The 13,146-nt window shown below is 41.5% G+C and overlaps 1 protein-coding gene across 3 annotated transcripts in view; it reads right to left on the bottom strand.

The window, feature by feature from the left end:
- LOC126506109 (contactin-4) overlaps positions 1-13,146 on the bottom strand; it is a 997,903-nt gene that overhangs the window by 40,185 nt on the left and 944,572 nt on the right. The window lies entirely within an intron of this gene.

The raw sequence follows: 13,146 nt of genomic DNA, 5'->3' as shown, positions 1-13,146 counted from the left end.
TTTTTTTTGGTTTTCGAGACAGGGTTTCTCTGTGGTTTTGGTTCCTGTCCTGGAACTAGCTCTTGTAGACCAGGCTGGCCTCGAACTCACAGAGATCCGCCTGCCTCTGCCTCCCGAGTACTGGGATTAAAGGCGTGCGCCACCACTGCCCGGCATGTCTTCTCTTTTTAAAGTTATTATTTCTTTTTTAGGAAGGAGCTAAAAATATGGGACTCTTCAAAGTCATGGAACATGCCAAAGAACTAATAGTTTACATTTAATGATGCAAGGGAACATGAACAGAGAATTGATTTTAATAATAGTTAAATATCACAGCAAAGGCTGCTGATGGATGATGACAATAATCCTAGAGGTCACATGCTTGCTGGCAATCTTCAACACTTTGTAGTTGGCCCCTATTTTTCAATAAAAATAGAATCAATGTTGGGTATACTAATTTATCAATTCTTTGTAAGGTATATATGAAAAAAGGATGTCCTAAATATTAGATGAAAATCAAGATTTTTAGTGACTCAAACTGGGCCATGCATTCTTTTCTTTTTTAAATCTAGGATGAAATTTAACAGGGATAATAGCAAATTTAAAAATTATCAAAATGACAGCCTAGAGAATGGGAAAAGATCTTCACTAACCCCACATCAGACAGAGATTTGATCTCCAAAATATACAAAGAACTCAAGAAATTTGTCATCAAAAGAACAAATAACCCAATAAAAATGGAGTACAGACCTAAACAGAGAACTTTCAACAGAGAACTCTAAAATGGTTGAAAGACACTTAAGAAAACATTCAACATCCTTAGTCATCAGAGAAATGTAAATCAAAATAACTCTGAGATTTCATCTTACACCTGTAAGAACAGCCAAGATAAAAAACACTGATGACAACTTATGCTGGAGAGGTTGTGGGGTAAAGGGAGCACTCCTGCATTGCTGGTGGGAATGCAAGCTGGTACAGCCCCTTTGTATGTCAGTATGGCAATTTCTTAGAAAACTAGGAAACAACCTTTCTCAAGACCCAGTAATACCACTTTGGGTATATATCCAAAGGAAGCTCAATCATGCCACAATGACATGTGCTCAACTATGTTCATAGCAGCATTGCTTGTCATAGCCAGAACCTGGTAACAACCTAAATGCCCCTCGACTGAAGAATAGACAAGGAAAATGTGGTACATTTACACAATGGAGTACTACACAGAAAAAACAACGACATCTTGAATTTTGCAGGCAAATGGGTGAAGATAAAAAACATCATTTTGAGTGAGGTAACCCAGACCCAGAAAGACAATTATCACTTGTACTCACTTATAAGTGTTTTTTAAACACAAAGCAAAGAAAACCAGCCCACAAATCACAATCATAGAGAACCTAGACAACAATGAGGATGCTAAAAGAGACACACATAGATCTAATCTACATGGGTAGTAGAAAAGACAAGAACTGCTGAGTAAATTACGAGTATGGGGACCTTGGAAGTGGGTTGAAGGGCATAGAAGAGGCAGGGGGAGCAGAGAAAAATAGAGAGCTAAATAAAAATCAATAAAAATTAAAAAATAGCAACCTCAGCATATTCTACCAGATTGGCAATGCCCAAAGACAAGATGAGTATTTCACTATGCGAGGAATCCATGTAACTGCCAAAGAAAGCTAATGCAATCTACACTGCACTCATTGCCTGTGCTATTCCAATTTAAGGAGGTAATAATCCGGCTGTATTTTGCATTAGTCGGGGCACAGCTTGCCACTAGTGTCTTTTGGAGTCCCTAACAGATTAGTACACACATGCTGCTGAAGAGTCAAGTACATTTAAACAGCCAAAGTCACTGAGAATGTTCAGTACAAGAAAGAGACATCAAGAGAAGTGGGATAGGAGCTTCCAGACCCATGAAGGTTATTGCTTGTTTTGCATTTTCCCTGCAGTAAAAAGCAAAGAGAAAAAGGACAGTTTTACTTCTGCTTAGAAGGACTTTCTAATCATTGAATCTCTCTAACAGGAAAATGGGGTTCCTGAGGACATCACTCATCTCCATTTGGAGAGCTATTCAAATGGATAAAAGAACCATCAGAAATGGGTACAAGTGACACTGATGTCCAGCCAGGCTGGATAAGGTCTGTTGCATCTTGTATTTGCTAATTTCCTCCTTCCATCAACACCCACGGCACAATGGTGTTTACCTGGCTTTTATCCCCTTGTGACTGGTGAGCAGTGTGTAGGAAGGTTTTCTGAGTATACACACAAATTACTGCCTGTTTCAACTACTTCTATGATGGTTGTCAAATGATCCTTTGTGGCCGCTGTTCGTATGTACATACACCAAATGACATTCTACTCTAGGGGAAAACGCTCTCATCTTTGTGGTCTGTTCACTTACCTAAAGATATCAACAACTTGTGACTTCTTATTTTACTCAACAGTTTATAAGGTACCACTGTTACTAATTTGCTGATTAAAAATTCCCCATTTTTGGCCAATGGGGGTCATTTGAACCTGGGGTCTCTGTCTTGTTGGCATTTTATCACTCAGCATTTCCTTACATTCTGGTCCAAAAAGATGTTCGTGAGCTCTCTTGTATGAATTGTGTGTGTGTGTGTGTGTGTGTGTGTGTGTGATAGAGATGCAGACACAGAGAGCAGAAAGATGGAGAAGAGGAGGGAAAGGGAGAGACTGTTCTGTGTTAAGGCACATATACATGTAACCATACCCAAAACTTTTCTTACATGTTGTGCTAGGGATTGACATCATGTCTTTATGTTTTAACAGAAAGTGTTTTTCCACTGAGCCATCTCCTCTGCCCTAGGCTTATCTTACGTTTTCCCCTTTCTCTCTCCCTTCTAGAATCAGTCACTTCTTCAAGAACCCTGGTGTGTTTTAGTTGAGTATATCTTTGAGAAACCCAGATAGGGACACTTAATGTGCTCACTGTTATTGATGTCTTCTTACACACACACACACACACACACACACACAAACACGTAAGTACACGCACATCATAAACATTTATAGCTTTAAGTATACCTTATTTTGCAAATGTTTGCTTATTGTCTTGAGTTTCTTTTTGTGCTTATTATTAATCCCCCAACGTTGCTGGCAACCTACTCTACATCGCTCTGTACCTATCCATGACCATTCCTAGATTCTGGGCCCCCAGACCCATCCATCTGTCCATAGAGTTCTTCAACCTATCTCATCAGCCATCATAGTCAGCCACTTTTATTTCTATTTGTGCTAGGAAAGGAGAAGAAGGGAAGTTTGCTTAGTTTGAATTTTATTTAACATGTAAATATTCAGAACACATGACCAGCAGGTAGAGAGATGGCTCAACTGCTAAAGTGCTTGCCCTGTGAGCGTGAAGACTGGCAGTTGGATCTCCAGCACTCACATAATGTTGGGGGCACGGGACAGCCACACTAATTTCAACACACAGGCAGAGACAAGGATCCTTGAAGCAAATTAGCTAACTAGACTTGCAATATCAACAGACTCTGGGTTCAACTGAGAGACCCTGCGTTAGATAGCAAGGTGAAGAACCACAGAAGGAAATTCCAAATATCAACTTCAAACCTCAACACACACGCACATGTGTGCTTGCACAAACATGTATATCAAAGCACATGAGAACATGTGTAAGTATACACATGCATTACACAACACAAACACATTCACACGAGAAGAAAAAAATAAAATAAAATATGTCACCAAACACTAAAATTTAAAAGATAACTCTAAGCGGAGAGCAGATGCCATCTAAAAACTGAAGTTTTACATTACACACAATTTGTACTTTTATTCTAGAGTTACTTAAAAAAAAATCCATTCTGCTGGAGAGTTGAATAGGAACATAGGATAGCAGTAGTGAGATCCTTGAGAAATCCATGCACGCTTTCCTTTTCACATTGTTTTACTATGACATATTTGTTTACTATTGCATAATTTATTATTACTAATTACAGGTTCAAATTCCATGCCCTCCCCCAACCTGAGGCAAATAGGGACATGATCAAAACAGAAGAAAGAAAAGGAAATAAAGAATTTCTGAAATGTAATCCTGAATGGAATAAGTACCTCCCCAAAAGAACATAGGGTCACCTGCCTCTTTGATAGCAGGCCCCCTGTTTTACTCAAGCAGGGCCAGCCTGCAAATCTAAATCACCCTCATTCAACACACAGTTGTCAATTAAAAGCTCCCTTTGAATGAGACTTTCTCAGCTCTACCTGTCTCCAACAGTGGCTTCATTCCTGGCAAACCAGAAGAAGGGCAAAAATAAGGTGGCCATATCAAGAACACACAGAGAGAGGCTGCCCAAAATCATCACTAAAGGGAACACTGACTTATCAGAACTTTCCTCCTTTGCATGCCAGGCATTGTAGGGCACAACACTGTTCTACAGATCCCCTCAACCCTGTAAAGAGGACAGCGATGCATGAGCCCTTTTCTGAGTTCAGGTGTTTAATTTGTACCTTGGTTCTTTGAGCAATGTGATAAATGACATCAAGGAAAACACCCGGTCAGACTGAGCAGAAACTAGAGAGCCTTTTACGAATCACCTCTGAGCAGAGTGCTTACGGTCCATTATCGAGGAGCAGAGAAAACAAACACCAAATAGAGCTGTTTAATAAGAGTGGCTGACACAAATGGAAATGTCACAAGCTAACGGAGGATGGCAAGTATGTTGCGCAGCAAGTGCTCTTGTGATGATCATGGTTGGAGACCTTTCCTGGTTCTTATGTGTAGTAGAGAGTGTGTGTAGTACCCTACTTTGTTACAAGAATCGTTCTAATGACACCTAAACCTCCTTGGTTACCTCTCAAGTCTTGGTTCAACTACTGATATCAAGTTGTTTGTTTTTAAGAACAAGTTATAACTTGTCTGAAAGTTAGTTATAGTCCACCCCCTTGTTGTTATTGGTCTTATTTTTGCACGCCACCAGGGAAAGCAAATGCCCTTGTTTTGGAATTTCACCGTGTTGAAGTTGTGGTGTCTCTCAGCAGGGATGCCTTTCTAAATGCAAAGAGTTTTCTAAAGGTGTCCAGGTTTCTATGATCAATAAGAATACTCTTTTTTTTTATTTTAAAAATAATTCTTGATGGATTCTTTGGAAATTTCACATTTTGCACCCAATCCTGCTCACATCCAAGTCCCTGCATATCCACTCCTCATCCCTGCACTATACTCCCCAAATTAAATAAAAACAGAACAAAACAAACAAAGAAAAAACCCACCTTACTCCTCCATCTTTCCAACACACCTCTTCATTCATCCTAGTGGCCTTGGGACCTGTGATGTGTCATGCAGTATACCCCTTTTGTCCAATCATCCCCACCCGCAAAAATATTTGTTGCAATGAGTCTGGTTCAAGAATTCTAGCATACCATCATGGCTGGACCCTCCCCCAAACTCCTCTCGGATATTCTGTTGTTGCCTCCAGTCATGGAGATCCTGTGGTTATTATTCCATAAGCTCTCTTTGCTTACTACACAGGTCATAGATGGGGCAGCTGTTAGGATGGGCCAATCCAAGACTCCAGATGTGGGTCTGGGTAGTAGCTGAACTGGTAGGTCTGGGTCATTGAGACCACCACCTCAGGCGAGGGACAGAGTCAGCTTTCCTAGGCCCCTGCCATTGGGGTCAGCTCTCCTCTGCCTGTGGTGAGTGCTGTGGTCAGCTTTGCCATGGCGAGGTGTCGGTGCTAGTTCTCCTGCTACAGTGTACAGCAAGGGGCAGCGCTAGCTATCCTGGGATGAGGCTGGCTCAGCATGTCCTTCAGATTTCAACATGCATGGTTCCTACGACCCCCTGTGGTAACACAGGCCTTGGACATCAGTACAGATCCCATCTGCTGTTAAGTCACGAACCCAGACATGGCACATGTCATCAGCCCAGGACCAGCCCTATGTGACTGCAAAGGCCACTCAGATTGGTGTGGTCCCTGTGGCAGCACGGTCTTCAGACACCCAACATGGCCATAGGTGGCAGCCCAGACCCCTGGCATCTGCGTTGCCTTCAATGGTATCAGAAGCCGCAGAAAGCAGCACAGACCCTGCACTGTTGTAGGGCCATAGGCCTAGACATAGCCCTCAGCAGCTCCAGTGGCAGCATGGCCCTTGGACACCAAATGGTCATAGGTGGCAGCCCAGGCCCCAGGCATTTATGTGGCCTTTAGTGGCACCATTGGCCACAGACATCACAGATCCCAACTGTGGTAGGACCATGGTTTCAGGAAACAGATGTCACTATGGCCCAAGGTGGCATCACAGGCCACCCAGATCAACATGGCCCCTGCAACAGAGCAGCCCTTGGACATCAACAAGGCCCCACGTAGTAGAACAAATCCTTGGCATCAGCATGTCTTTCAAATGTGTCAGGAGGCATGGATATCAACTCAGACCCTGGCTGCAGTTGGGCCCTGGATTTGGACATGGCCCTTGGCCGCAGTCCTGGTCCAGATGATACAATGGCCTCAGGTGGCAGCACAGGCCACTCAAATTGTCATGACATAGTCCTTGGGTACAAACATGGCCCAGGCTTGGATGTCACCTTGGTCCCAGGTGGCAGCCCAAACCCCTGACATGTTCTTCAATGGTATCAAGAGCCATAGACAGCCACTCAGACCCTGGATGCAGTAGGGCTACCGCTGAGACATGCCCCTTAGCTTCAGCCTGGTCTGGACATCACCATGGCACCCGATGTGACGGTGCAGGTCACTCAGATTTCTTTGGCCCCAGCTGCAGGCCCTCATTTGGCCTCAGACCTCAAGTATTTACATGACCTTTGGTGATATCAGGAGTCAGGAGTAACAGATATCAACTCAGACCCTGGCTGCAATAGGGCCAAGAATAAGAATACTCTTAAAGCAGACTAGCAAGTAAGTAATCAGGGGTAGGAGTGGAGAATTGGCTAAATTTATCATCTCAGTGTAACGTTTTCTTTTTGAAGCTTTCTTTATGGTTTAAAGAAATGACAGTCTAAAGGGACATTCAAAAAAAGCCTTCTCAATGACAAATTAAATAAAGAGCATCTTTAAGTTAAAATTAGAACCTCTGCATGATGTACCTTTGATTGTAATAGAAGATTTTTAAAAAGGTTCATACACATTTGCTTTGAGCAATGATTAGATGTATTTTTTTTATTCTATTTAAGAAGGAGGAATTAAAGGCCTGTTGCCTTCACTTCTTACACATGAGTAATTCTCCCATATGAGTCATTGAACAAAAGGGTCCCAAAAGAATCCCATTAGTGTCAATAAGATAGCATGAATCACACCATAAACAATGCAAAAATGTGGCACAATGAGATCTTTGCTGATTAAAGAAATACAGTCTTGCATTTCAGGGACATTTACTGCATCTCCTGATACAAAATAAGGGAGTATTTATCAAGACTCCAAAAGAAATGACACACATTTCTGGAGGCAATGACAATGCATTTTAAGACAAAGCTTTCCCCTTGCCTACAAACAAAGTAGCACTTGAACACTCATGCCCATGCACATACAGGTTCCGTGGAAAGGAAGGATTAGTATCACAGACAGTAGATGGTGCTGTAACCTCGCAGAGTGAGAGCACATTCCTTAGTTCTGTTTAGCCTGCGCCTGTCAGCAATTTTCCTCATGTTTTCAGTTTCTTGAGTTTAAGGATTCGGGGAAAGAGGTGATAATTCTCCCATTTTACAGCACATGTCTGTGTTTGCTTATAGATTTGAGAAGAGGTCACGGAGGAGCTCACGAAGCTTAAGATGGAGGGTATTCATTCCTTAGTGGCCATTATTAGCTGTTTTTTTTTTTTTTTTATTTAGCATGGTAAGATTGATTTCTAAAGCTGCCTGCAGAACAGACTCCAAAGTAGACCCACATATCCCAGCCCTCAGGTCCTCTCTTGCTAGCTTGGTTTGGGGGCTCATCTGTAATTCTACATGTTTTTTTTTCTGGGATCTTATCAATAGAAAACAACTATTAATAGCTCCTCATCTCCTGGCAATTGCTGAAGTGCCTTCTTTGTAGACATACTGGGCAAGACATCACGAATTATATTAATGAGACTCTTCTTCTGGACATGCCCCCCTGCTTCAGAGTAGAATTCATGCATACGTTCTTGAAACTTAACAGAGACTGGAAATCTGCAGATTTCTCAACTAAGGGTTTGTTAATGCTCTACGTTTTGAGACGTCGATTACTGGAAAATGCTCTTGTAAGCCTGGGCAACTCCCGGGAGTAGGTTTGAGGGTCACTGCACAAGAGTACAGTTGTCCATGCCAGAAGAAGTAGACGTGTTCTTTTCATTGAGAATTACTGACCCAAAAAGAAAAGAAAATCAATGGAAGGTCAGAGAAGTATAAGGCAACTTAATTCAGTTTATTTCCAGAGTGAAGGTACAACTTTTCATGTTTTGAAAATTAGGTGGAGCAGACATACAACTCTGAAGCTATGTCAAATATTTCTAGAATTTCATTTAATCTATGTAAAGGATAGTGGAGACAGGACACATGGAAAAGCTGGAGGAAAAGATGCAAAGATACAGAAACTACACAAGAAAGACACAAGTAAAGACCAGCAGGACCCACTACCTCACAAATGCCAAACATAGCACACTCATGATAAAGGAATCAGAAGGAAAGGAAGGCAGGTAGACTACGAGAAAAAAACACAAATAGGCTGTCTCTTGTGGAGGAACATCCTGCTTATTGTTCTTTAGAATATTAAAATAGTAAAAAAATTCTGTAATAGCTCCCAACCTAGCCCATGCACACAATCTTATTTAAACTCAATGGGTCACCCCAGAATCAAAACCAAAATGGGGCTGGCAAGATGGCTGAGCAGGTAAAGGCATTGGATACCAAACATGGTGACCTGGGTTTGAACCCCAGAATCCACAAGGAAGAATAGATAGAATTGACTTCCCTTTGTTTTCCTTTGATCTTTGATCTCCATACACATTCTAGGGCAAGCATAGGCACACACACACACACATATGCATGCACACACACATGCATGCACACACACACTAACTGTATAAATAGGTAAACATAAATGAAATAATTGTAATCTATCCAAACAAATCATCTATAAAGACAGATGGCCTTTCCCATTGTGATAAGTAAATCACTCCAATTCTATGGTAGCATTGTCTGGAAATAATGAAAAGAAGGTAGCAAAAAAGCAGTTGGTAGGCCCATTAGCAAGAGATTTATTAAAGGGCAGAAGGAGACATAACTATGTGGCTAGGTCTTCATTAACTGAAAGCATAACTTTCTCATTTCAGAAACATGGTAGTTACTTAAGTTCAAACAAAGAAAACCTTTAAAGGTTCATAAGTGTGAATGTATGTACATGTGTTTATGCATTTCAATGTACATTAATTAACACATTTTGTTGAAAGGCAATTTTCACACTTGAAATCACCCACTCAAACCCAACAGTTTTTCACTGGTAATAAGGTCAAGACCACAGCTTAAATTCTAACAGATATGTACATGTTATTTGTCTAATTGATGTCAAATCCCTAAACTGATTCCCTGGGCTATAGTGCAAACAAGAGAACAGGATTTCATCAATTGTTATAGTTTCTGATAAACCAATACTCACAAAGATATAGGTAAGAAAAAGCAATTTACTCTTTAGATCATTCATAATCCACCCATTAAACAGGCCTGGTGTACAAGGTGTATGGATCTTTCTACTTTTAGATTGTTTTGTAATTTACAAAACCCTTTTATTTGTCTTCTGCATGAAAAATAATTTTTTACTTTGTCACAATACTAGGACCTGCTCCTTTTCATAATCTCAGTGGGATTCATTCACTCTGGGTTACAAGGTGCAACGAGAACAAACAGAGCACTCTGCCATGGTGGAGATTCCCAAATACCACATGGAGATCCAGACATTCTTTGCTGGAAACAAGGCAAGAGTTCATTCAGACCTGGGGACTAGGAACTAGACCTCCAGAGGCAAAAGAAGTTTTCTTAATAAAGCACTGGGGCTGATGTCAGTTTTCCTAAAAATGTTATAAAAAAAAGAAATGTATTAAACACATAGCCTGACATCTAAAATACTAGTTTTCAACTCTTGGCCCCCAGCAATGATGTATCAATCACCACTTAGAAGTAATTTGGCATCTCTGATCCACAGTTTTCAAGGTGACAGCATTTGACACTGTAGGGGGGGGGATGACAGAATTTTTATGGATCATTGTATAGATCAATGGATTTTTTATATGTTTCATAAACCCTGCTACATGGTATGAGATAAAAAATAGTATTAGTATTGGTAACAAAGATTTGCCTGGGAAGAAAAGGAAACAGTTGTTTTGAGAGTTAGAAGAGGGTGACATCTAAGGAAAAGAGCTCTGTCATAAGTCATAGTTCCAAGGCAGCAGCTTGCTGCTTAATAAAAGCCAGCAAAGATGACAAAGTAATTTCTGGTTCAAGCATGAATGCTCAAGTACAGGAGTTTATGTGCAATTGCCAGATGCTTCAAGCTAGCCGCTAAATCCAGAGACACTTCATGCGCCAACAACATTCTGGCATTTCAAGCCAGAGGGCTGCATAAATGTACATTCCAACAGGAAGGGATGTCACGGGGAAACTACCCAGAAGAAGCAATTGTGAAACTGATGAGAAAGGCTCCGGCCTCAGAAACAATCTAAGCCTCCAAGAGGGAAGTAAAATATGAGTGCAGAGAGTGGATGGGCAGATGGCTCACTCGGAAAAGCCTTGGCTCTGCCATTGTGAAGATCAGAGTTTGGATCCTTTAGCAACACATGAAATCTGGGTGGGGTGAAGCCCATTTTGTAATCCTAGAGATGGGATCTCGGAGTAAGCTGGCTGGTTAGACTGGCCAATCCATGAGCTTTGGATTCAGTGAAAGACCCTGCCTCAGTAAACAAAATGGAGAGTAGCAGATGATGACACCCAATGCCAACCTCTGGCCTCTACATGCACATCCATACACATGAACCCACACATGCATGTATCACATGGACATGCATTCATATATATGCATGTACTCCATGCATGCCAAAAATGATAAAAAAGAAAACAGGACAACTTTTAAATGGTGGTTAAAAGGCTAAAAAGGAATAACACTGATGTTTACTTTTTATAAGGGCCATTCAGCTTAGGACAGGAAGGGGTTATGATTATTTGTGTCTTCTTGGAAACATGATAATCCTGTGCCTCTAAACAGGTGATTTAATGTGTGCATTCAAAAATAATTGTTAATTTGCTAAATGTTTCCATTTATTATCCCCCAGTAAGAGTTGAAGCTGCAGAATAGATTTCAAGATACTTAGGCAGTGTGTATACTAAGTAGGTTTTCTTCACTGTATGGTTACCTGATCATTTATATGAGGAGAAATTTAAAAAAAAATGAGCAAGGACATGTCCTACTGATGTCTAGCTCCCACTGACTGGAATTATCATTGCAGGTCCTTAGTCAAAAGTTAACAGAACTATAGTAAAGACCATCACGAGCGTTATGTATTTATCACACTTGTCAGCAAGACAGCATATGTGCCATGTGATTGTCATGTGCCAGGACCTCACTAAAATATGAGCACTGTGAGGATAGGTGATGTGGGAGTGTCATATATCAATCTGTTGATTTCATTGGTTAAGTTATAATAAACCAGCTGCTTGGCCTCATGGCTGGAACATAGATGGGAGGAGTAAACAGAATAGAATTCTGGGCGGAAGAGGAAGTGAGGTCAGACTCTGCTCTGCTCCCAGAGAGACCCGACAGCTCTGCTGGAGCAGAGACACCATGCTCAGCTCTCCCAGGCAGCTGCAACCCACGATGGACTTAGGCTAGAATCTTTCCGGTAAGCGCACCTTGGGGTGCTTACAAACATCATTAGAAATGGGCTAGACCAGGTGTTAGAATTAGCCTGTAAGGGCTAGAGTTCATGGGTCAAGCAGTTCTTTAAATAAATACAGTTTGTGTGTTGTTATTTCGGGCATAAGCTAGCCAAGCGGCCGGGGTGTTGGGGACGCAGCCCCGCCGCTGCTCTTATTTCAACAGATAGGGAACATGCCCCTCTCATTCAGTATGGAAAATTTTACACAGTCACTGGCATAACAGGCATTTGGATATCTGAAGTGAACAGGGCTGGAGAGATGGCCCAGTGGGTTAAGATCGTATAAACAAGGGGACCTGGGTTTGAAACTCAAGAATGTATCTAAAATTCACATGTGTTCATATACACAGATAATCTCAACACTCCAATGGGAACATGAGAGGCAGAGATAAGACAATACCTGGAAGCCAGCTATTCAACATAGGTAGTGATAAAGAAACCCTGCTTTAACAAAGTAGAAGGCAACACCCAACATTGCTTTCTGAGCTCTGCACACATACTGTACACATGCGCATGCCTGCACTCACCCATAGGTACACCTCTCTCTCTTACACACACACAAACACACACACACACACACATGCACACACATGTGATAGAAACATAGGATGAGCAAACACAGCCAGTTCAACCTCGCAGGCTATCATCTAGGTCTCAATATCGTCAAAATTTCCAATAGACCACACAGCTAATTAGAAGAAAACAGGTATTGGTTCCCACCTCTGGTTGACTCAACAGCCCTGTAAGTTACTGATTTCCATTCTAATATGACTACAGCTCACTGCTCTCTTTAATTCACTGTGAAAGAGGCACTTGTGTGGCTGCCAATGCACAGGTATAAATGAGCTCTGCCTAATTCTTTTTTTACTCTGAAAGAATGTGACATGAAGTGGTGGTCCCAGAAAGGTTTTTCTGGAGTCAAGGCATAAGAAGGTGGAGGAAGATCTGGACTGAGTCCAAAGTGATGAGGAAAGAAGGCATTCAAGAGTGGAAACATAGGAAGGCGCTAGAGGAAGCCTCTCCATGAAGGCAGGGAAGAGCCATTGGACCATATGCCCCCAAATTTAATACCAGCTTGCCAGGAGGAAAAACATAGGTGGATTTAAAATACTTTCTATTAGAGATTAGAGCCCTTTAAATGACAGATAATTTAGGGATTAGAGGTGAAGGCCATGGGCAGTGGAGGCAGGCTTCCCAGTTTCCAACTGCATTTCTACCACTTACCATGCTGACCACAGGGAAGATAAATGTTTTCTTAGTCCAATAGGTGTGTTTCACTACACCTGACTTTTGTCT

Source organism: Alexandromys fortis, unplaced genomic scaffold (genome assembly GCF_014885135.2).
Source record: "Alexandromys fortis isolate MF-2015 unplaced genomic scaffold, M_Fortis_MF-2015_v1.1 scaffold_48, whole genome shotgun sequence".
Lineage (NCBI taxonomy): Eukaryota > Metazoa > Chordata > Mammalia > Rodentia > Cricetidae > Alexandromys > Alexandromys fortis.
The sequence above is the reverse complement of the archived record's forward strand: the minus strand, read 5'-3'. Positions and strand labels throughout refer to the sequence as shown.